Source organism: Pteronotus mesoamericanus, unplaced genomic scaffold (assembly GCF_021234165.1).
Source record: "Pteronotus mesoamericanus isolate MK-2021 breed Mesoamerican mustached bat unplaced genomic scaffold, CSHL_Meso_final contig_73, whole genome shotgun sequence".
In the NCBI taxonomy this organism is placed as follows: Eukaryota; Metazoa; Chordata; class Mammalia; order Chiroptera; family Mormoopidae; genus Pteronotus; species Pteronotus mesoamericanus.
Window position 1 is genome coordinate 24,738,033 of NW_026555245.1, and position 25,122 is coordinate 24,763,154.

Here is a 25,122-nt window from a genome sequence, read left to right on the forward strand (position 1 = left end):
GCTCTGCCACTGCTTTATTAATTCAGTTTATGCAATATTCTAAATATTTTCTTGTCATTTCAACAATCTTTACAACATATTCACCGAGAATAGAGTTCATCTCAAGACATCATTTTCTTTGCTCATTCATAAGTAGCAACTTCCCATTTGTTAATATTTTATCATGAGATTGCAGCAATTCAATCACACCTTCAGGCTCCATTTCTAATTTCGGTTCTCTGTATTTTTTGCAAATCTGCAGTAACTTCCTTCATTGAAGTCTTGCACCCCTTATGATGATTGGGAATCAACACCTTTCAAACTCCTGTTAATGCTGATATTTTGACTTCTTCCCATGTATCATGAATGCTTTTAAGAGCATCTAAAATGGTGAATCTGTTCTGGAAGGTTTTCAATTTTCTTTGCCCATATCCATCAGAAGAATCTATGTATGATAGCTATAGCCTTAAAAAAATGCATCTATCTCTTAAATAACACTTGAAAGTTGAAATTACTCCTTGATCTATGGACTGCAGAATAGATGTGTTGTTAGCAGGCATAAAAACAACATTAATGTCCTTGGATACCTCCATCAGAGATCTTGGGTGACCAGATCAACTGTCACCCAAGATACTACTGCACTGTCAATGACCAGTAGTATTTTGAAAGAGTTCCTTTCTTTTCTTTTCTTTTTCTTTCTTTCTTTCTTTTTTTTTTTTTTTAGCAGTAGTTCTCAAAAGTGGGCAAATACACAGCAAACCATGTTGTAAAACAGATGTGTTCTCATTCAGGCTTTGTTTTTCAGGGAGCACAGGAAGAGTAGATTTAGCATAATTCTTAAGAGTCCCAGGATTTTCAGAAAGGTAAATGAGCATTGCCTTCAATTTAAAGTCACCAGTTGTGTTAGTCTCTAAAGAGAGAGTCAGCCTGCTGTCCTTTGAAGGTTTAAAGGTAGACTTTGACTTTTCCTCTCTAGCTGTGGAAGCCTTACATGACATCTTCTTTCAATGGAAGACTATATCATCTATTGGATACATTGAAAATCTGTTGTTTCATGCAGCCACCTTCATTAACTATCTTAGCTAAATGTTCTAAGTAATTTGCTGCAGCTTCTACATACCAGGACTTGCAGCATCACCTTTCACTTTTGTTATGGAGAGGGCTTCTTTTCTTAAACCTCATGAATCAACCTCTGCTAGCTTTAAATTCTTCTTCTGCAGCTTTCTCACCCCTCTCAGCCTTCATAGATGTGAAGGGATTTAGAGACTTGCTCTGCATTAGGCTCTGGCTTAAGGGGATGTTGTGGTTGCTTTATCTTCTTTCTATAGGGGCCACTAGAACTTTCTGCATAAACAAACAACTAGAACAGGAACAGAATCACAGAAATGGAGATCCCATGGAGGGCTATCAGCAGGGAGGGAGTGGGTGGAGAATGGGGGAAAAGGTACAGGGAATAAGAAGCATAATTGATAGGCATAAAATAGGCGGGGGGAGGTTAAGAATAGGATAGGAAATGGAGAAGCCAAAGAACTTATCTGTACGAACCACGGACATGAACTCAGGGGTGGGGAATGCTGATGGGAGGGGCTGTGCAGGGTGGAGGGGGATAAAGGGGAGAAAAAAATGGGACAACAATAATAGCACAATCAATAAAATACACTTAAAAAAATAAGTAAGGCTGTTTCACTTTCTTTTCTTTTTTCACTTGAGCAGCATTTTTAATTTCCTTTAACATGGTTTCCTTTGCATTCACAACTTGGCTGTTTGGCACAAGAAGCCCAGCTTTCAGCCTCTCTTGGCTTTCATCATGTCTTCCTCACTAAGCTTATTCATTTCTAGCTTCTGATTTAAGGTGAGAGATATGTGACTCTTCCTTTCACTTCAGCACTTAGAGGCCATTGCAGGGTTATAAATTCACCTAATTCCAACATTGTTGTGTCTCAGGGACTATGGAGGCGCAAGCAGAATGTTAGCGACTGGGGAATGGCTGGTCCATGTTTGAACACACATCTATGGATTAATGTTGCTATTTTATTTGGGAACGTTTTGTGGCTCCCAAAACAATTACAATGGTAATATCAAAGATCACTGATTGAAGAGTACCAAAACAAATATAATAATAATAAAAGGTTTGAAATATTGTGAAAATTGCCAAAGTGTAACACAGAGATGCAAAGTGAACAAATGCTGTTGGAAAAACGGTGCCATAAAGACTGGTTTGGTGCAGGGTTGCCCCAATCCTACAATTTGTACATAAAATAAAATAAAATAAAATAAAATAAGCAATATCTGTGAAGCACAATAGAATGGGGTATTCCTGTATTTACAGAAGCTTTGAAGGTTTCCATTTACTTTGGTTATAAACCCAGCCCCCACTCTGAAATAAAAATCCCATAAGAAGCATTTTATTTAGTATGTTTTATGTCAGAAAAGTATCATCTTTTATTTTACTTTATAAATGTGTTGGCTTGAGTCAAATCATCTATATTTTACATTCTGACTCATAGAAATATTTTCAGCCTCTTCAGTGTAATTTTTATCTTTCCTATTTGGCAACCCCTCTGCTATAATGTGAAAACTCAAAATTTTATTAATGACTCATGACCATATTATATGTAATATGCATTTTTTAATTAAAAATACTTCAAACAAAAAATATTTCCATAGAAAACCTGAAATTTAATTTATATGCAATAATGTGATTTTTTTAAATAATTCTATTTAAATCAGGAAAAAGTTTTCTTCAAATGGCATTTCTTCCTATTACCAACCCTATTCTAAAGCGCCAAACAAAAAAAAAAAAAGAAAGAAAATCTGGATTATCAAAAGAGCATGTCATTTTAAAACAGGTTCTACATTAGCCCAAGCAATCGTGACCTTTTCAAGAGGCTTTTGTTCTCCTTTATTTTAAATTTTTTGCACGTTTTACTTTAGTCATTGTTAAATTTTCATAGATTCAAGTTTATACTAGATAAACAACCTTAGGTAAGTAAACACCAAGGAAAATATAAAAGTACCTATTTTGCAAAATAGTCAAGTCCCTATTTCATATGTAAATCATACAGTAGAAAGCCAGGATAGATAGGGGAGAGAGTACATGTTTAAGCTTTGTTTGGCCAGACATATCAGACCCCTTAAGTAGCATATCTTTCATATCTTTCTTTCATTACTTTCCTTCTCCCCCCTACCCCAACTCTTTCCTTCTGCTCATTTTCCAATGTCATATCTTATGAGTGTGTGTGTTTAATAGACTGAGTGGTTTAGAGTTTAGTTAACTAAAATAACAACAAATCCTACTTTATACTATGTTACAACTGACAAAGAACCTTAGGAAAAATATTCTACAATGATGAAGGTTACTGGAGTATAAGATTTTCATAACACATATGGCAGGATATGAAAACTGGGAAATCAATTGTGCCTCTCATCGCTAAAAAATGAAGTTTTATTTATTTATTTATTTTTAAGATTTGTGTGTTTCCACATGGTCCCTTTAAAAAAATGAGCAGGACTTCTTGGAAGCCCAAGTCCTTCATATTATTTTTTTAAATCAAAGCACAGTGCACTTATAAAAAAGTACATAAAAAATGAAATACAAAAGCAATGTCAGGGTTTCCTTCACCCAGCTCAAAATATAGAATATTTCTAGTGCTACAGAATTCTCATACTCCCTCCTAAACCCATTTCTGCCCTTCATCAAAATAAACAAACATTATCTTGATTTTTAACATGGCTGAGCAACAATAGATCAATAATAATAATAAATAATACAATAATTAATAAATGAATAATACAAGAATAAACTCTGTTTCATGTACTTCATCATTCTGCCGTTCATCAAAATAAACAAACATTATCTTGATTTTTAACATGGCTGAGCAACAATAGATCAATAATAATAATAAATAATACAATAATTAATAAATGAATAATACAAGAATAAACTCTGTTTCATGTACTTAAAACTGTAAACCTACTTTTCCCAACCACTATATAATCATGCATTACACTATTTTGTGTCTGGCTTCTTACTTAACATTTTGCTTATTGACTTTATTCATGTTGCAGTTTGTCAAATATCATCTGAATATACCATAATTTATATATCCGTTCTATTGCTGATGGACATTAGCTCATAGCCAGTTTAGAGCAATTATAATTAAGGTTGCAATAAACATTCTTGTAGATATTTCTTGGTACACATGTTGTATATAATGAGAAGTGAAATTGCTGGATCATCTGGTACACATATGTTTAAGCTCAGTAGATAATGCCAAACTGTTTTCCAAAGTGGTTGTAGCAATTATACTCCCTGAAACATATAAGTATTCCTAGTGTATCACGTCTTAGCCAATACTTTGTAGGGATAATGGCTTTGAAAGTCTAGGTTAGAGCAATGAAAGAGATTGGGAATGAAGATTTGAATTGGAAAAGGGAAGACTCCTGAGCCAGGGCTCAGATGACTGGTAGAAAATGATGGTTGTGTTGTGTGTGGTGATGACTTGAATGTGGCTGCCCAAGATTTTCCATGAAATTAGGAAGATCTGTGAAGGGTTGATAAGTCTAATGAAGAGGATGCTATCTAGTGAAATTAGGAGGGTGAAAATCAATTTAGCAACAGGATTTCAGTGCAAAATAAATTTTGTGTGCATGTTGGCAGAGAGGGAGGCAGTTGGAGTCTTTTCACAAGCAAATCAACAAAGCCAACACATAGAATATAAATTGTGTCTTTATGTATGAAAATTATTAGAAATGTCTAGGGTGGTGGACATTAAAGATGAAACATCACAAGAGTAAAAGTTTGCCATCAAGAACCATTTCATATCATTATATTTTAAACTATGTCTTAATTCTTCTTTTTGTGATCAATTTTGAGCATGTATCTCAGAAGAGATGAAAATACAATTCCACTATTTTCAGGTAGTATGATTTCCCATAGGTGTTGACTGAACTTTTTTAGTAAGACAATGTTTTATAGGATAATTATTTTATAATTATCCTATAAAAGGTGGTTTTGAGAAAAATATCCTCTAGAGCCAGAAATAATCATAGCATTTTATTGTTGGAAGAGATCTTGGACAACATCTAATTAAACCTCATTTCACAGATGAGGAAGTCTAGGTGCACAGTTGCCCAGTTACTTGATTAGCTAAGGCAGTTGTTAACCACAGATGCAGAAGAATCAGACCTTGTGACTGGGAAAATAACCATCATATATTCATCTTACTTAAAAAAATTTAAAAACTTGTTTTGACTGTCTTTACCTGGCCTATTTCTATACATCTATCAGAACTCATCAGAGTCCATCTACTCCAAGATGTCCTCTCTAATCTGTCTCTTCAAATCTGTGTGAGGTGCCTCTAGTATGTCTTAAACAACATTTTTATAATAATTTCTATTCTGCACTTATCTATATACTTATCACTTTGCCCACTATATTGAGAAATCAGAAGGTAAGGCAGAACTGCTTTGTTCTTTGCATTTAGTTTTTAGCATTTTGCATAAGCCTCGTATATAATAGTAGTTGTTAAATATTTGTGGAATGAGTTAAATATCAAAATTTGGCCTGTAATCATTTTGGTATGAACTTAGGTAGAGTTGAATTATATAATTTACCCACTTTGTTAGTGTTTGGGGCTGTTCATTGATATTTATATTCCTGTTCTTGTTGGGTACATGATAGAAATGCACTTTCTTCTTCCCTTAAAATTAGTGTGGCCCTGCTGTTTGAGGAGCACTAACATGTATCACTCCCATGTAGAACATTTAACTGCCGGTGATTGATGTCCTCTCCCCTCCCTCCACCCCAGTGATATTGGAGGCTTCTAGAGCAAGGTTAACACAAGAAGAAATCTTAGCACAGTCACGATGGACAGGAAGTATGACTGAGAAATAAAACTACGTTTTTTTACATCATCAAATTTTAGAGGTGTTACTGCAACAACGTAACCTAGCATTTCCTGACTTATTCCAATGGACTGAGATTCATATGCAATCTATATAAAGATAAAGTGAGATTGGGGACTAGATGTGGGAGGGACATGAACCATTTGGGTGCACAGGGTGGATGATGGTATAAAGCTTCTGAAATGGATCTCACAGATCCCTGTCTTCTGGCACTTATGGACTTGTGTAATTCCCTCTCTGTGAATGTGGGCTAGATCTAGTGTCTTGCTTCTAACAAAAAGAATGCTCAAAAGGTGATGGGAGGTTGCCTATGAAATTAGATTTTAAAAACATCTTTGCTTCCTTTTTGCTCATCCGCTTTCATTTGTTCTTTCTTACAGCACTTGGTCTAGGGAAAGTAAACTGCCATGTGGTAAGCAGACCTATGGAAAGACCTACGTGGTACAGAACTGATGTCTCTGGCTTATATAAGAAAGTACCTGAGGCTTGTTGCACTCAATCCACAGAGCTATACCAGCCAGGGCTTGTTAACAGTCAGTGAATGAGCTTGAAAGTGGATCTTCTGAGCCCTGTCAAAAGCCATGCTGGTATATCTTGAAAAATATCCTTTTCCATTTAGGCCTTGAAATGACCCAGTCCTGGCGGACACCTTGATTTCAGTCTCATGAGATAGTTTGTGCAAAAGGCACACAGCTAACCCACCTTGATTTATAACCCACAGGGACTATGAGATAACAACAATTTCTTGTTTCAGGATGCTATGTTTTGTGATAATCTGTTATGGAGCAACAGATAATGAACACATTTTGTATTTCCCTATATAAGTATAACATACCGATAGGACAAACACATTTAACATCATGTCAGAAAAGCCAAATGATAACCATAGCTGAAGGTGAAGGCAACATGTTAGTTTTTTTGTTGTTGTTGCTGTTTAGTTTTTATTTCGTAATCATAAACTTAACTCTGCAGTCCAGCTGGACTTGGAAGGGGTAAGGAAAAGATGGAGCCTAATGAGCTGCGAAAAGAGCACCAAGACTATAGGACATTCCAAGCAGATGGGGGTGAAGGGGCGCTCTCCTGAGCTGCAAAAGGAATGGTCTGGCGGTTAAGTCAAACACAAGTCAAATTTATGAGAGTTGTCCACAGTCAGTAATGGTGATCTTCTCACTGGTCTTGTTATTTCTGGACCCATGGTGCTCCATGGCGATCACAACATCCACGCCATTTTCACCTGGGCAAAGACCACATGCTTGCCATCCAGCTACCCAGTCTTGGCAGTACAGATGAAAAGCTAGGAACCATCTGTGTTAGGTCCAGCATTTGCCATGGACAAGATGCCAGGGCCTGCGTGCTTCAGGATGAAATTCTCATCATCCAATTTTTCCCTGTAGATGGACTTACTGTCTGTGCCATTATGGTGTCTGAAGTCATCACCTTGGTACATAAATCCTGGGATAATTCTGTGAAAGCAGGAATCTTTATAACCAAATCTTCTCTCCCCAGTGCTCAGAGCATGAAAGCTTTCTGCTGGCTTTGGAACTTTGTCTGCAAATGGCTTGAAGGAAATGTGGCCCAAGGGCTCACAGGTGGCAGCGATGTCGGGATGTCGAAGAACAGGGGGGCGTTGACCATGGCTGGGTGCGGGGAGATCCAAGGTCACAGCGGCATGTGCAAGGCCTAGTTTTTTCTTTACTGCAGCATTGCAATATGGTTGTATGTTATTAGTGGATATGCAAATCCAAAGCCATATAAGAAATGAATTTATATTTTAGTTGTTTGAATCAATTATTTATATCAAAGATACATAGATATGGGAAAGGATTTCTAAGTCTAAATAAGTATAATTAAAAATATAACAGTGATGAGGATTTAGGGTTCTTGGAAGTTAGGTATTTGTACCTCTTTGATTTTTATAGATATCAGAAAACTTGATTTGTACGTTAAGGAAAAACATGGGCTATATTTATATGTTGCCCCAATATAGGCTGACTTCTGCTTAAATAGCTAACCCAATTCTTGTACTGCTCCTGGAAAAAAACTTATCAAAATATGATCAAAGGAGCATAGGGTCAGTGTGGTACTAGGGCTTTCAAGCTATTTTGAATCATCTGAATCTAAAAATGAGGGCAAGACACCTATTCTTTTCCCATAGCTATTCAGTATCAGGAATCCAGGACAGTTTCTGTTCAGTAAATCAGAGAGTTAATGTTAAATTCTATATAGCAAAGATGAAAAAACTGCAAGAAAAAATTAGAAAGTATTTGAGAGACACCAAGAGTGCAATTCTCACATGAAAAAATAAACTCATGCTGAAAAATCATAGGATAGCCTTAGGATAATACAGTAAAATTTGAACCCCCCAAAAGGAACACTACTTAGGTTTTAGTGTAATAAGAAACTTAAAAGACCAAGGTGCACGTTATGAAAAGGTTTTTCACGGGTGAGTACAATTGTTTTCACATGTTTGAAGTCTACCCTGTTAGAATCTCACCAGGAATTCCTGATGAACACTGCATTTTCTGTGGAAGCAACAATTCATAATTTCCCTTTATTCTTATTTGTTACTACAAAAGACTCAGTCTCAGGGGGCTTTAATTAAGATGATTAGACAAAGAATAAAACAAATAAGGAGTCTGTTAAATGTCTGCCTGAAACCAGAGCTGCACCACTTAATATGAAAGACTCTTCAAAACCAATAATGAACTAATCATCCTTTTGCAAGACTGATAAGAAAATGAAGGCTAGATGTAGATCTGGGAAAACTAATTTACACTGAAGGAGGGAAGAGGGAAAAAAAGAATGACTACAGAAAATCAACTGTTAATAAATATTGGAGACTGCAGAGAAGTCACAAGATAAGCGGCAGCATGTGTTTCTCCAGCTCGAATAGGGCAATCATTTCTCTGAGAAGAGAAGCTGATAAGGGCCCCCTCTCCAACAGGCAATCATTTTGCATTTTATATTGTTTGAAAAGAGCTTGATTATTTTCTTTGAATGAAACCAGATTGATTCACATTTACCTGTCAACAGAATATTATATTTCTCTGTTTTGCCTGTCTATTTAAAGGCATATGACCTGACTAGAAAATTCCATAGACAAACCTTTTATTAGATGTAAATAAATGATCATGAGCAGCCAGCCCATTTTTTAATGACTTTTATTGGTGTTAATTAAAATCCACAACCTGATAAATATGACTGATATTTGCAGTAACAGATTAATATCATGTATATTGCTTTATTCAAGGTCAGATATGAGCTTTAAAAATCATACCTATGGGTAAAAAATGAAAATGATAATTATGTTATTTGAAGTCTCATTTAAAATGAGAACAACATAGCCTATAATTTCTTCTGGTTTTGTAAACTCATATAAATATTTAAATATTGCTCTATCAAGTATGTACAGATAGGAGGAATGTTAAAGGCAAACTAGAAGTGAGCAGCTCATCAACTGACTTATATGGGTTTGAGTTCAGCTGTGGAAGTCCGGAGCTGGATTCCAGAGCCATAGTGGGACAGTGGTTCTAAAAGCATTTGCATAGTATTTCCCAGTCTTACACACATATTATGTATTATTAAACACATAGAGAACAAAATGCTTCACTGGACATCTAAACTTTTGGCTTACAGTTTGCAGCATGGTCCACTGGTCTGAAAGGTTGGAGGCCAAGAGTCAAGGCCATGTTTGGTCATTTGCTAGTGATGTAATCTTGGATGAGGACTTAACATACTTGAATTTCCATGTTCTCATGTGGAAATTCAGATAATAATCTACCTTTAAGAATATATATGTGGAAGTTGTAAAACTCACACGCAATCCAAAAGTTGAATAATTGTTATTAGTTTATTATATTCTAAGATTTCTTTCTACTTTATGGGACACAGAATAAAATTTTCTTAAATAGTCATCATCCTGATTAAGTGTGAACTTTTGATTCCATCCATCATTTCATCCATCATCCATTTCACGGATCATTCAATGTTTATTAAGCACCATTTTAGGTGAGTCATTGATCTGGTTGATCTGAAAAAACTCAGAAATGAAAAATGCAGTTTTTCTCCCCTCGTGCATCTTATAGTTTGATGGAGAAGTTTATCTCTTAACATACTGATGTTATGTTCATATTCATTTTCTTTTATAAGGTACATTGGCTTTTAAATCTGAGAGGCCTAGGATTCTAATCCCAACATTTTACATGCTAAGCTGCTTTAAGAAAGTGACTTTTATTCCTCTAAGCCTTATTTTCCTCATTAGGAACATGCTTACTAAAATAGTACTTCATAGGATTCTTAGGAATATTAAATCATGCACATAAAGCATTTAGCATAGTGTCTGGCATATATTAAATAAGTAAGTAAGTAAATAAATAAATATTGTCTGGCACATAATATCTGTTAAATAAATAAGTATTAGCTGTTTTTCTTTGCACTTTCTTTTACCCTGATTTTAGTGTGCCTCCTCCTAAGAAAGAAAAGAGATGCCTGATATCTCAGAGCTGGTCTGCTACTGTCATTCAGACCTTGGCGTTGCTACCAGCTGTCCTGGTTCCCACAGATAAGGCTTGTTGAATGTAAACAATTTCATAGGACATCAACATCAGACAAAGTCCCTCTGACCAAGGCAGAGCTAATCAACACAAGACCACTCCATAATCATGTCTAAAAAATGGATAAAAACATGAACATCATCAAAATTGAAAAATGACCAGACATTCCCATGCTGGATAATATAAACGACCAGATTTTGCTTCTTTACTAGCAACAGCTTTAGTCTTGCTTGGTCTTACCCCCTTTAAGGTAACCAGTTATAGAGTTACTCTTACTTTCTGGCGGCATCTAATCGAGCTCAAAGCCCCGTATTCTTATACTATTCCCCAACACACTTAACACAAACCGAAATCCTGTATAAATCCTAACACCCCCTTACTGAAACACCCTGTAATTCCCCATGATATGTATGCTTTCATGTTGCAAGAAGCAATTAACCCAACTTTTCAACTACAGGTGTGTTCCTGAGGGTCTTTGGCTGGGTGTGATGATACCCTAACCACATGACACCTCTTGTCTCTACATGTCATTATTTATTTTCTCTGCCTAGCTAATTTTATATTCTCCTTTGACTTCTTTTTCCTGTCACTACTCTTTTCATGGTTATTGCATGAAAGGATGTTCCCTTTCTATATGTCTACTTGTTCCCTCCCTCCCTCCCTCCCTCCCTTCTTTTCTTTCTTCTTCTTCTTCTTCTTCTTTTTTCTTTTTTAAATAAAGCTGCAGCCCAAGCTTCAGGAAGAAAAGAATCTGTTAGCCAGGGATCAGGGGACTCCAGAGCATCAAGATCTCTTAAACTCGAGCAACGAGCAATCTAGAGAAAGAATAATTTCAACTTTGTGCTACACTGTGCAAGAACACAGGATGACTACAAGGAATTTCTGATTTCATACAAGGAGTAAAAGTATGCATTTATATCTGTGTATATTTTAGTTATAACTCTTATTTTTCTTATATATGATTGAGCTTACTCATTATTTTAATTTCATTTAGGTAAGTGGCTTTGTATTTCTTCATTCTTTTGTTGTTTCCAGTGGGTGATTCTTAGGTCATAAATACACGCATGCAATTAACCAGGTTAAAATTATACACCATAAAATCACAGTGAACTTAAAATATAAATTTTGTTAATTCTTCCACCCTACCCTGAGTAGTTACATAAAATTTCATTAGAAATTAGCTGTCATGTGGGGAGTTTGTAGCACTTTGTCAAACAGGTTTAAATTACTTTTTAAAATTTGTCTTTCTTTTATTCATTTAGTAAACATGAAACCACTTAGAAGTTAAGGATCTTTTAGGACAGACAAAGCTTCTGGTAGACACATGAGATGAGAAAGCAAACCATTTTAGTTTTCTCTTACTCTAAATAAAGTCAGTCTTGAGAATTTTAGTTAATTTCTTCTCCATACATATTTTTGCTGACTCAACTTGGAATGCCTAAGATTTTGTATTTCAGTGGGATAGAGTTCCTGAGGGAAATGAACCCAAATGCAAACATACGGGGTTTGTATTAACCTAGTCTCAAATTTCTGCATGTTGTAAAATAAAAGTAAACTGAACAGAAACCTTATGATGCTATTGGGCTGTGGGTGTCCATAATCAGTCTTATCTTAATGGGAAGTATCTGACTTGTTTGTCCCTCTGGTAAGATGGCTACAGTTTAGCTTCAAAAGTCTAGAGGTAGAACTTACTAATTGCTTCCTATCTGCATTCTACTATGGGAGTTCTACCTTTGATTCTAAGGACAGGCCTCTCGCCTCCCGACTCATCATACTTTGTGCGCATTTAAGAGAACTTCTCAGCCTTGGTAGGAGGATATAACTTATGTTTAATATTTTTGTAGCACCAAAAGTATGTGTTGGGCAGCAGGTCAAGCGTTATCTAGAAGGTGTAGATTGAAACTTGGGGAAACCCGATGGGCTTCCCTGATAATGAGTGCAGGAGAAGGCATACCGTCACCCTTTCTGGAGAGGAGAGAAAGAGCAAGTGAAAATTGTTTGTTGAGTATCTAGAATATTTCACAATATGAATAAAACTAAGTTGGTGTCTCAAGGAAAGGCTCTGTGTGCTGTGCTGGTATCACTGCTGGGATAGGGACTGATTTCAGAAAAAAAAAAAAGAAATACCTTTAAGCTCATTCCCTTATTTAGGGATCTAGTATAACATTCCATTGTGAAAAATACCCATTAATTACTTTGAGTAAAATCCTTAATCCAGTTGCTATTCCTGTATCCCTATGGCATATACCTGGGTCCCCATCCAGAAAACTCAGAGGTAGTAAAATACACGCATCCTAATGGAATTCACCTGCAGTGCTTTGCTGCTATAAAGCATTATCTAGAGAAATGAAGACAAGAAGATGAGAACCAAATATAAATTGTGAGAACTGACAAGAGTGTTATACACAAGACTCAGATCCACTTAAACCTAGAGAAATGTTTAGCCACAGATCACTTTCTTGAAAAGGTGACTATAAATGAGTTAAATAGCATTTGAAAAAATATTTCAGAAATTGGCAAAACTAAAAGGTTGCAGAACATTTAAGCTATATAGGTCAACTTCTTAAGAAAAGGTAAAGCAAATTAAACGTAACAGGATTTCAACAATGATTTTATTAAAAGTAATTTTTTATATATATATTTATATATACTTACATCTGCCTATCAGCTAGCTAGCTTTCTATCATCTATCTATCTATCTATCTATCTATCTATCTATCTATCATCTATCATCTATTATCTTTAAACCTAGTAGTAAAGCTGTATGGCTCTCCTGTGATCACTGGATTTGGCATTAGGAAATTGCCTTCTGATTCCAATTCTTTTTAGCAGTGTGGTCTAGCAAGCCTGTGACACTTACTTTCTGGTTATAAATTGGCAATACCTATTTACCTACAAAATATTTACCACAAATATTGGCCACCACTGGACCAGTAACAAACTTATTGGTCCAGTAATGGCCACAAGATCTGATGTCCTAATCAGATCAAAGGGACAGTCTAATAGGCCATGACTGAGAGACATTTTCAACTCCCACTCTTGTGAGCAAAAAATAAAATAAAATAAATAAATAAATAAAAAGAGTTGTCCTCCCTCCTGCAGGCAGCTATCTTGTGACTCTGAGGGTGGTAGCTTGGCAAAAAAGACAACATGAGGATGGAGATAGGAAGAAGGAATCACACAGAATTTGAGCAGAAACCTTGATATCCAAAACTGGGAGTCTTTCTGTTCTCTGGACTTTTTGTTACACAAGTAAAAGCATTTCCTTATCGCTTAATCGAGTTGTGAATGTGATAGACTTTATTTGCTGTATCTTCTTACATTTCCAAAATGAGCATTATTCTCTTTATCTGGATCAAGCAGGTTTTAAATCTCTTAGAATGAAGCCCGTTTATACTTGTTAGGTCCATTTACGGGCAAGGCACTAGTTGATATTTTACATGTGTAATCTTATTTTACTTCACAACCTTCTCACTTTACAGATAAGGGATTCAAAGGCTCAGAGAGTGAAGCAATTTGCCTAAGTTAACACAGGATTCCAATCAAGACTGTCTGGTCACAAATTTCATAAGTTTTTATTTTTATGTTTTATTATACTACTGAGCAAAGCCATTGTAAATCTTTATGAGAGATATCCTTAGTTGGTAGAGGTCTGTTAAAAATGAATTTTTAAAAAGGTACCAAGCAATACCCTGGGTAATTATCAGTGCTTTTGCATTAAATGAAATAATGACTGGAAAAGGGTGGCAGTTCCTTTATCTTTCTAACCCAAAACAGAAAAACCTTCAGAACAAAGAAATTACTAAAGCCTATACAAAATCATCATTGATTACATTTCCGCATGAAGTTTTCCTATTGTGGAAATTCTTTCCTAATTCAAGAGAAGCTATTTAGATGCTAAAAGCTAATCTCTTCTTATATGAAGAACAATATATGCTACAAATATCTCAAATTGTGTACTAAACATGGTTTCACTGAAGGGTTAGAATAGCAGGGCTATTATCAAGCTATAAGGGAAAAGAATAGAAACCTCCGAATAAATACAAGAAAATTCTTATTGCAAAAGTGGCTTATTTTACTCCAAATAGTGACATCCTCAGAAAAGCAGTCTTCTCTTTTTGTAAGCAACTTATAAAATTGTCAGATTCTACCACACATATGTCAGGAGCAAGAAGAAAATGAAAATAAATGTTGAAAATAGGGAGCACAAAAAGCTATGCTGAGCTGAGTGGAAGGAGATAGGGAGATAGGAAATGGAAACAAACTCTTGTGTCTGCATTTTGGTGTTAAGGTCATTCTTATTTTTATTATATTGAAGAAAAGCATGGAATATGTTTGGTTAGATGATGTATATCTGGTAAAGGTACAGAAAATTTTAAAATAAAAAAATTTGTTGATTCCAATTTGATTTTGATTAGTCTTTTTAAGAACATTAAGAAAACTATTAGCATGTTTTTAAGTAATAAGGTAATAGCATAGAAAATCCAATGGTGAATAGAGTATAATATTGGAGACTTTCAGATAAAAAACAAACAAATAAACAAAAAGCAATAATTTGTTATTATAGAGTTATGATTAGGCCCAAACATCAAACTCCTCCAAAAGACTTGAAAATGTATATATTTCTAATAAAAAGAATTAGCAAATCTTACAATGTTAGCATTTAATTTAAATGAATGCATTTAAAAGGTGAAAATAATGTTCTGTTGATTGAAAAATACCCCCAAAATAACTCTGATTAATTTAATATAAATAAACTGATTCTTTGAGGAAGGGACTAATTTTGAGGTGATAATTGTAGCACAATCATTAAATCATTTTAATGATAGTGACTAAATGTTTCCTCATAATTGACTGCATAGAAAACAGAATCAGGAGCTGTGGCACACAGCAAAAAGACGAGCATGAGGCATTATCAATACTCTCAAGGACTTTTCTCACTATGAAACCCTTATACACATGAATATATAAAGAACCAGAATGCATTGAAAGTACTAAGGGAGATGTACACAAATTTTTGGTGGATTCAGGCACAGGAAGTGCTCATTTTCCAGTGGAAGAGCAGAAAAGGCTCCATGCAAGAGATGTCCTTTGGATGGACTTGAATAGTGTGTTGGGTAAGAGGTGCATAAATGAAGAACTTGTTTGTGAAGAGACCAGAGCTAGACAATTCTAGAAAAGTTTTGGTGGAATCTCCTCACTCTTTGACTCTACTACAACATGAATCTTATTGTCAGATCTGTTGTTTTATTATCTTTCTAGAGATTAGTCAAAAGTCTCCATGCAAGCTGGTTAGAAATTAACTATATACTTCTCTTTAATAGCCATATGTACTTAAACATTTTCCATTTTCTTCTGGACATCTTCCAGATTAAGTAGAAGAGATTAGAGCTGTACCTGAGAGCAGTTTTATAGTCTTCTCCTTAGGCCATCTCAATCTAAGAACAATATTATACTAATAGCTATGATTTTTTTGAGCCCATACCAAGTACTTGTATATACTATACAAGTATAATATATTTAGGTACTTTATCCAGTTTAAAGTTCAAAAGAATTCTGAAAAGTCAGATATATTTTTCCCCTTTTATTGGGGACTGAGAGAGGCTAGGTCATGCACTCAAAGTCACACAGCTGGTATGTGGTAAACCTTGTATTTGATTCCATTCTAAAGTCTGACCCATTGAAAGCCATTCACTTTCCATTATGTGTAACTACGCATCCTACAGGAATCACAATATTTGTTTTTCACATCATTATCTGTCAACTCTCTCAAATTAGAAAACTTGAAAGTACTTATTCCAATCCCTCTACAAGTATTTATTTCAGTCTATTAAATATCATTTTAATTCCCCTCTCAATCTGTTACAGTTCAGATTCTTATTATATCTTTCCTGGGCTGATGCAAAAGCCTTCCAAGCCTTCTTTCTGTCCCCAAGAATTTCCTCCCCTTAATCTACTCTCTCCATCTCTGCCATAGTCATACTCCCCTAACAATCAATATTAGATTTTTAAGTTTTCTTCTTCACATATGTTGCAGTTTCTAATGCATCCAGCAGGTACTTTTTTATGGACTTGGACAAATAACACAAGCTTTAAAACAAATGAAAAAGTCCTTGGAAATAACTGAAATTTTTATGAAGAAATATGACTCAGAATAGTGCTTTAAGAAACATTAATTTGGCAATAGAGTATAAGAAGGATTGGAAGAAAAAGGAAATGAAGCCATAGAACCTGGCATTCTCTGCTACTAAACTTTTAGTATTTACATGTAGATAAAGAGAGGGACGATATGTCTCTGATTTGGGGATCAGATTAAACTGAGAACACTGAGCCTGTTGCCCTGAGTGATCCAGTATCTTTCTGGGTCAATGCAAATAGTGGTTGCATTACTGTTAAAATTAGTGCTGTGCATGAGGGAACAGATGTGAGTTCATCATATGAGCTCAGGAATAGGGACTTTTGATACTTAATCCAGCCTGATACCCTGTTTAGCTTTGGGGAATTGAGTTAGTGAATCTGCTTTGCAGAAATGTGGTTAGTAAATACGCACAGGCCTGGTTTCATTAGTTAATACGAGTGATGCTTCCAGTGACCACAGTTTTCACTGCAAACATGTCTCTCCATATACAGTTACTGGAGTTTTTTCTCCTTCCATAGAGTTCTCCTCATTATCACCGCAAAATCAAGTCCATATATGTGTTGATAATGTTAATCTGCTACTGAGAAGACTAGGTTAATTCATTCATATTTGACAAAGCTTAGTTCAGACACTTGAAAATGTTTCCTTCCTGCTAACTATTACTGTGGTCTCAGTTTTGTGGGTAACAATCGCAAGGTCCTCACTTCCAGCTACGGAGTAGGGAGGCCCTATAGAGTTCTGGCTCAATTTTCATAAGATTCGTAGATGAAACATTATGGTGTACATGTTTATGTAAGATATTTAGAACCAAATATCAAGTCAGTCAATTAGATAATGGTTTTATGTTGGTGGCTTTAAGTGCAGTTGGAAAAATATAAATAGTCAACAAGGTTTTTGCTCTGTTATAGCTTAGTAAAAATGGATTTGGATATGGATACCTGGAAAGTCTGCTAGTATATAAAGCAATGAAAAGAAACCTTCAAGAACCATTTCTATAATATTATTATTATTATTGCAAAACAATCTATAGAACTGGGGTTTTCAGAGTTCACGAGATGACTTACTGTTCTTAGAGGAGCAGGCCAGGACACACATCCTAAAGTATCTGTGTCATTTAAGAAAAGGTGAAGTGTGTGTCTATAGAAGAGTGCAAATTAATTCAGAGTAGCTTTGTAGATCTCTAGGGGTGGTAATTTAGTCTAATGGGAACTTAATAACTCATATTAAACACATTATTAATCTGATGCTTTGCTTACAGTAAATTAGAACCAGTGAAATTATAAATCACTTGTTAAAGAGAAAAAAGAATAACTTCTTAAATTGAATTTGAATTTTTTCCCCTAAGAAACAGCAAGTGGGGAGAATTCTTGTTGTTTCCCAATGAATTCCAATCAAATTTTATATTCATGTTAGAGCATTAAGTAAACATATTTAATTTAGACAACTCAAACCAGTGCCTCTCATATAATCACATAATACTGTAAATATGTGCTAGTCACTTTACTAGTTTGCAGTGAACTACACACTGACTTCCATTTCTTATTCTGGATGAGCAGGGATTGTGTGTGCTTAATTCTAAATACTTGGCAGTACCTTGCTCAGGATTCATGCACGATTATTTCTAATAATAATAACTATAAAACTATTGCAAAATTCATATTTGGCATACTTTATTATTCCATAGAAACTTGTAAAACAAAACATCATTAGGAGACTTTTTCCTTTTCATTGTTACTGCCCAAGATGACACAAACCAGAGTTTTCCTAATACCAATTATACATTTTTAGACCTTTATCATGAACTTGAGTTTGTATCATTATGCTGATTCAGATATCTCTGTCTGATGTAATTGTAAACTCGATAAAACTTAACTTTATATTCATCCATTCTTTTATTCATTTATTTACTCTTTATTACAAAAAGAAATTACAGAGGACCTCCTTTGTTCTGGAAACTTGCACATAGAGCTGTGAACCAGACAGAGTTCACATCCTTGTGGCTGCTTTATGAGTGAGGCAAACAATCAACACAATAAACAAATCATTATGTCAGTTGGTCCTAAGTGCCTCAAGAGAAGAGAGCAATAAAAGGGAGTGGTGAGTGTGGCAGAAGATGGGCTGATTATTTTATCTCTGGCTTTTGTGCAAGGCCTTAGTGATATTGTCTTCCTAGAAGAAAGTGACGGAGTGAGCCATGGAAAAATTTCAGGGAAGAGCATTCCAGATTCAGGGATTGGAAAATTAATAGCCTTCTGGCTAGAACAGGGGCAGCTTGCGGAGCAAGAGGAGACTGGTGTTGTTGGAGCTGAGTGAGTGCGAGGATAGGGAGCAGATGCTGAACTCAGAGTAGTGCTGGAGGACGGTGGGCCAGACGATGTACAGCTTTACAGAACAATCACAGGACTTGGTTTTCTACAACAGGGGGACTTTGGAGACTCGTGAGCAGAGGAATAATACAATCACACAGACTTTTTAAAGAACACTGGCTATTTTGTGAAAATTGTACTGGGGTGAGGGTAGGGTGAGGCAAGAAAGATCAGCTAGGAGACTATTGCAGTCATGCCCCTGAGAGAGACTAGCTCAGATCAAAGTTGAAGTAATGAGTTTGAAGAAAAGTAGTAGGATTCAGGATCCGTTTACAAAGTAGAACCTAGAACCAATAGGGATTGGTGGCAAAGCCCATGTGCTAACTGAAAAGAAGAGAAGAGTCAGGGAAGACTCTAAGCCTTTTAGCCTGAAGAACCTAAAATGATGAAACTGTTGTTGCTGAGTGGGGGAAGTCTAGAGGGGAGAGTTAGTGTGTGGTGGGAAATCAGGAGTTCCATTTTGAACCTGTTAAAGTTTAGATACCTAACAGACAACCATGTGGAGACATGGAGTAGATAGTCAGACACAAGAATCTCGGGTTCCATGTAGAAATCAGGGCCAATGACACTAATTTGGGAAGTGTCAATACGTTGATTTTATTTACCTAAACTATATATCTCCTACAATTAAGGAAAAAAATGTCAACTGTTCTGTTTAAAAATGGGTTAGAAAAATAAACGGTTCACAGAAAAAAATAAAACGGCTCTTTACCCTATGTAAAAATGCTTGATCTTGCTCATAAGGAAACCATAAACTAAAGGTATTAGTAAATTGACAAGAATAAAAAAAATTGACAACACGCAATGTTTGTGAGCTCTGTGAAGATGTACTTTGTCGAGAGACATGCTCCCTGCTACAGTGCTAGTAGGAATTCAAACTGTTACAACTAGTATAGAGGAAAAATTTGGCAACATCTGGCCCCGTTGACCCCAAAATCCCAGTTCTAGAAATCTATCCCAAAATACACTGGTGTCATATACGCAAAGCTCTGTATTGTACCTAATAATATATATCAATATATACACAAAATACCTAACAATATAGACTCAAAGCTATTTATTGTTAGAATATTTATAGTAGTAAATCTAATGATACACATATAAAACTATTTATTATCAGAGCAATGGGGGAAAATGGGGACAACTGTAATTGAACAATAAAAAATTTTTTTAAAAATAAATAAATAAGAATATTTGTAATAGTAAAATACTTGAAACAACCCAAATGTCCATCAATAGGGGATTGGTTGAATAAATCCTGGTGTGTATAGTGGAGAACTATGTAAGCATGAAAAGAATGAAAACTAGCTCTGTGTACTGCTATGGAGCAATCTTGTATATCGCAGATTGGAAAAAGCAAGGAAGAAGCAAGTGCATTGTGTTCCACTATTCATCTAAGAAAGAAGGTTCTATGACTCTGCATACCTATCTGCTTATATTTAAAAAAAGAACTTGGAGAATGAACCAGAAATCAAGCTTTTTAAGTTACTAATGGGAACAGGTAAGGCAGAGGAGAAAGTGTAGAGAGGACAGAAATAGAAATTAAACTTATTTTTACATTTTAACCAATATAGATAGATGTTTGATCGGTTTCCTTTATTTACCAATTTGTTTTGATTTTTCCACTTTGAAACCATGTATTTTATGTAATTACATAAAATTAAATTAAACTTAACAACCCCTAAAATTACCCTAAAAATTGGCACTAAGAAATCATTTAAACTCTCTGAGGTTGTCATCTAATCAGCAATATTAAAATGATGAACTACAAGGTCCTTAAGCTACAGAATTTTTGACATGTATCAAAGTTCTAGTAATTAGGTTCTTAATAATAAATAATTGCATGTAGCAAATGTTGTCAAATGACAATAATAATAATTTTTGGTACTTACTTTCTCAAAAGCTCTTTGCTATATTTTGCTTGTATTATCTCATTTAACCCTCACAGCTACCACAGAAATGATTAACTTATTATTAAGTTATTTGACTTTAAAAATAAAGAACCCTATGTCTAGGCAGGCTAACTAACTTACGCTATGGTCACACAACTACCTGAGTGCTGAAGGCAGCAGGATTTGAAACCACTTCTAAAACATTTTAATATTAGTGCTCTTTATAGTGTTCAATGCTGCCTTCTCAAGTTTAAAGAACCATACAATTTTAGAAGTACACATTTTTCCTTCTGAATATACTGGTTAATTCTGATTCTTCATTGAAAAAAAGTGTTTTGCAAACCAAAGATGGATTCTGCCTGAAGACCAAATAATTATTTTGCTGTTTTAAGTAACAAGGACAATGCCCACCATTGAGAGGGATAAAAATATTTTTACTTTAATAATAATACCCATCATTATTTACTCGGTGAGTCTGTGTTCTTAGCACTGTTCTGATTTAAAATATTCTACTAGCACATTTGTAGGAGAAAAAATATTGAAAGTTAACTGCCAGAAATGATTGCCAAACACTAAGAAAAATGATGGTCATATCACTAATACATATGAAATGTCCCCCCCACTCCTTAGTCTCTGTGTGATTTTCCTGTATGCACAAACAGTTATTTATGTGACTTCTGACTTCTTCCCAGCTGTTCTTGAAACTTTCCTATTGTTCCTCCTTACGGTTTAGTCTGTTTGTTTACAATCTGTGACTTTAAATCTATTGGTGGTATATTTTTGCAAAAGTGCTTGGGCCAAATCAATTGAGCAGCAAAGCAAATATTTGTATTAACTGCTGGCTTGCTCATTCCATTTTAAAATACCCTCCACGGCCAATCAATAGGAAGTTGAGAGAAAAATGTAAGAGAGAGAAAGAAACATGGCATGTTAAGACATCAGTGTTTTGCAAACTTAGCCAAGGCTACTCACAGGCTTAATGAGCATGATTTGACAAAATATTTCCACCATTACATTCTGACATAGTTTCTACTTTGCTTTTAGGAAGTGTGTGTCGTGAAAACGACGCTGGCACATGGGTTAGAGCTGGCTTTCCTTCTACGCCATGTGCTTTGACATAAGTCACTTGACCTTTCGCTTTGCATTTTCACTGTAAAATGAAGGATTAGTCTGTAGGTCTGTAAGATTCCACAGGTTCTAATTTCTGTGACTGTGTCCTATCATTTTTGGTCAGATTAAGATGCTGATTAAAATTTTAATTATTACAACATTTTTATTTATTAAGTGAAAGTGAAACAATGTCCTCAAAATTGTAAAAGAGACTCTTTAAGAGAGAGTTCTAAAACTTACATTTTCAAAGCGGTTAAATAAACTACTGTATGCAGTGGTTTCAGATTCTTTTGGAGATCTTATTACAGAGGATTAACTTTACATCTTTTTAGCTGAACTCATTAACTGTGAGGAGTGATTCCTTTAAGTATCATTAACTAAGTGGTTGGGGGCGGGGGTGCTCTGAGAAACCAGGTGCTATTTTAAGGCAACAGGGAGGATTTCTCCGTTTTAATGCAGATATAAAGACAAATGTTTACACAAAACACAGGGTGGCCCCGATATTTGTACACAGTTACAGGTATCTGAAAGAACTCTGTTCTAAATTAAATGTATTACGTTTTGAATCACTTAAAATAATTTAATTTAAAACTATACTTGAAAAACCAAATGCTGCTGTGTTCCTATGTGGTTTTGTAAGAGACCATCACTGATTAGGTCCAAATGATTTGAGGAATTAAGTTGCATTTATCACAAATACGCCAGGAAGATGGGGATCTTAGTTCCTCTATATTCAGATATACTGGCGCATTATGACAAACGGTGCCTCATACCCAAGGAGAGTGTCCCTGATGTTCCAGTGTAATTTTCCACTTTCAAACCGGAGAAGTAGATGAGAGCAAAGTGCTAGGCGAGAGGACACTGAAGGAGAATTGATCATTCTTCCCTTCACAACATAGCTTATGATTAAAATGATGTGTCCATATAAGACACTATAGGAGCAGGAAAAATGCAATAGATTTTAGGGTTTCCTTTCCCCTTTCTATAGCAAAGCCTGTCCATTGTTTAGCTGTGTTTTTTAATTAGGTGTAGTCTTATTTATACTTTTATTTTTAAAGGCGTAGTCACATTTCCTGGAACATTTTCATCTCCTTTTATTTCTTCTTTTATAAGAATAATGATAGCAAATATCTAGCAGAACAATAGATAAATGTAAACTCATTTCAATGCTTACCATCCCCCAAATAAAATGGCAACCATGAGAGAACTCTCCTCAAACCAATAGAGTTTTGAGTTGCTGCCTCCTACTAAGGAGAAGGCAAAGTGTCCGAGATATTTGTTGATGGGCATCAGGCCTGTTTCAGCTGTCAAAAACACAGCTGTTGGGTTTCCTTCTGAGTGATCAGTGCTTCGGCTGCCCTCCAGCTAGTGTGTTCCCTGCTAAGGTCCAGCGGAGAGCTGCGAAAGAGCTGAACACTGGGCTTCTAATAGCAAACGCAAAAACAAATTTCACAACAAATTGCATTTTCAGCACTGCCTGATGCCTTGCGATTAAATAGGCTGAATTTGTTCTAGTCCACTAACTCAGAAGACATCATGATAGAATAGTTTCTGTTGATGATTGTTAAATGTTAAAGCAGTTAAAAGAGAAGGATTTTTTTCTTTTAACTTCTACTACAAGGCAGGAGGATGGGAGAGAGAAAAGCTGATCAGGCTTATTAGAGCTGCTCAATTAGAAGAAAGCAAGTAAGACTATTTAACATCTTCACCAGGGTGAAATCTGTCAATAAGACCTCTTTGTAAGTCTTTTGTGCACATTTTTAAAAAAAATTTAAACTTGGAGAGAAAGAAATAAATGATCAAGTATTTTATCTAGTGCATCCACTTTTTTCAAAGTCCTGTGTAAAGCTACACTATAGGCCAAAAAAAAAAGTTAATAAATGTATTCACATAATACTCACTGTGTGGTTGGCACTATTGGCATGTGTTAACATCTGTTAACCCAACAGACTTCTTATATATGTACTAATATCATTATTTTTTACAGAGGAAGGAACTAAGGCCCAGTGAGGTTAAGTAACTTAACCAAGAACACACACTAATGAATGGCAGAGCCAGAATTTAAACCAGCTCTTCTGTGTTCAGAGTCTGAGCTATTGATCAGTATAGTCTTCTACCTCTTGAACTCACACTACTTTGATATTCATTCAAATACAGTACTACCGTTTGGCCGATTTTCTTGAGAATAAGTGTTTCAGTGCAGAATCCATTTGATGACTTATTGTGTATTAATAAGTGTAATCGGTTCATTGTAAAGGAAAGTTCTTTTTAAAATCTTTCACTGTTGGGGAATGTTTAATGCCTGCTTTCATGTGTCTCTTCATTGGCTCATTAGCTGTGGAAGTCATGCCTGATAGTGGTGCAACTCTTCACATGCAATGGAGTACTTACATACTTAACACTTCTTAGTAAAAAGTTATGAAGATACATGAGAATTGGATTTGCCACTCAGGAACTTACAGACAATCGATTTCCTGAGTTCTAGAGGGAAATAAAAATACCCTGCCTACTACATAGTTGCTATAAAAATCCATTGTGATAACATGTGAAAATATATTACAAAATATTAGGCATTACAATGAGTGGGGAAGTTAACTGCTCTAATGGGCTAGGCGGGCTGGGGGAAATATGCGGGAATTTCCCCTACTTCTGTAGGAACAAACATCTCAATAGGAAGTAGAGGCACTATGAAGCAGAGTTGAAATGAAGGAGGCAACTCCTTAGGGGTTTATACAACCGGGAGGTTAATTTAATACAATTAAGTTAAAACTCTTCTTTATAGCTGACAATTAACACATGTAGCTGCTAATGACTTTCTTCGTTCAATCATTCATTGATTCATTGGTTCATTCAAGAACATTTCATGAAATCTATGTATCAAGAGTTGTGCTAGGAGGTTAGACCTTCACAGCAGAAAAATAGCACAGCATCTGCCCTGGTAGAGCACATGGTACAGCGGAGGAAACAGATTAGTCAATGGAAAAGCACTGTACACTCTCCTAGGTTAGGGACAAGCACTTTCACAAACTTAGTTTTCCTCTGCCTTGACTGTATTACATATAGGCAGCACATTGTGGAGTGGTTAAGAATATGCACCCTGGTGTCAGCCTGCCTGAATTAGAATCCTGATTCCATTCTTTCTAGCTATGTGAACTTGGGAGAGTTACTAACCTTCT

The 25,122-nt window shown here is 35.5% G+C and overlaps 1 pseudogene; it reads right to left on the reverse strand.

Annotated features, from left to right (window-relative positions):
- Window positions 1-7,016: 7,016 nt before the first annotated feature.
- Window positions 7,017-7,521, reverse strand: LOC129078443 (peptidyl-prolyl cis-trans isomerase A-like; annotated as a pseudogene).
- Window positions 7,522-25,122: the final 17,601 nt, after the last annotated feature.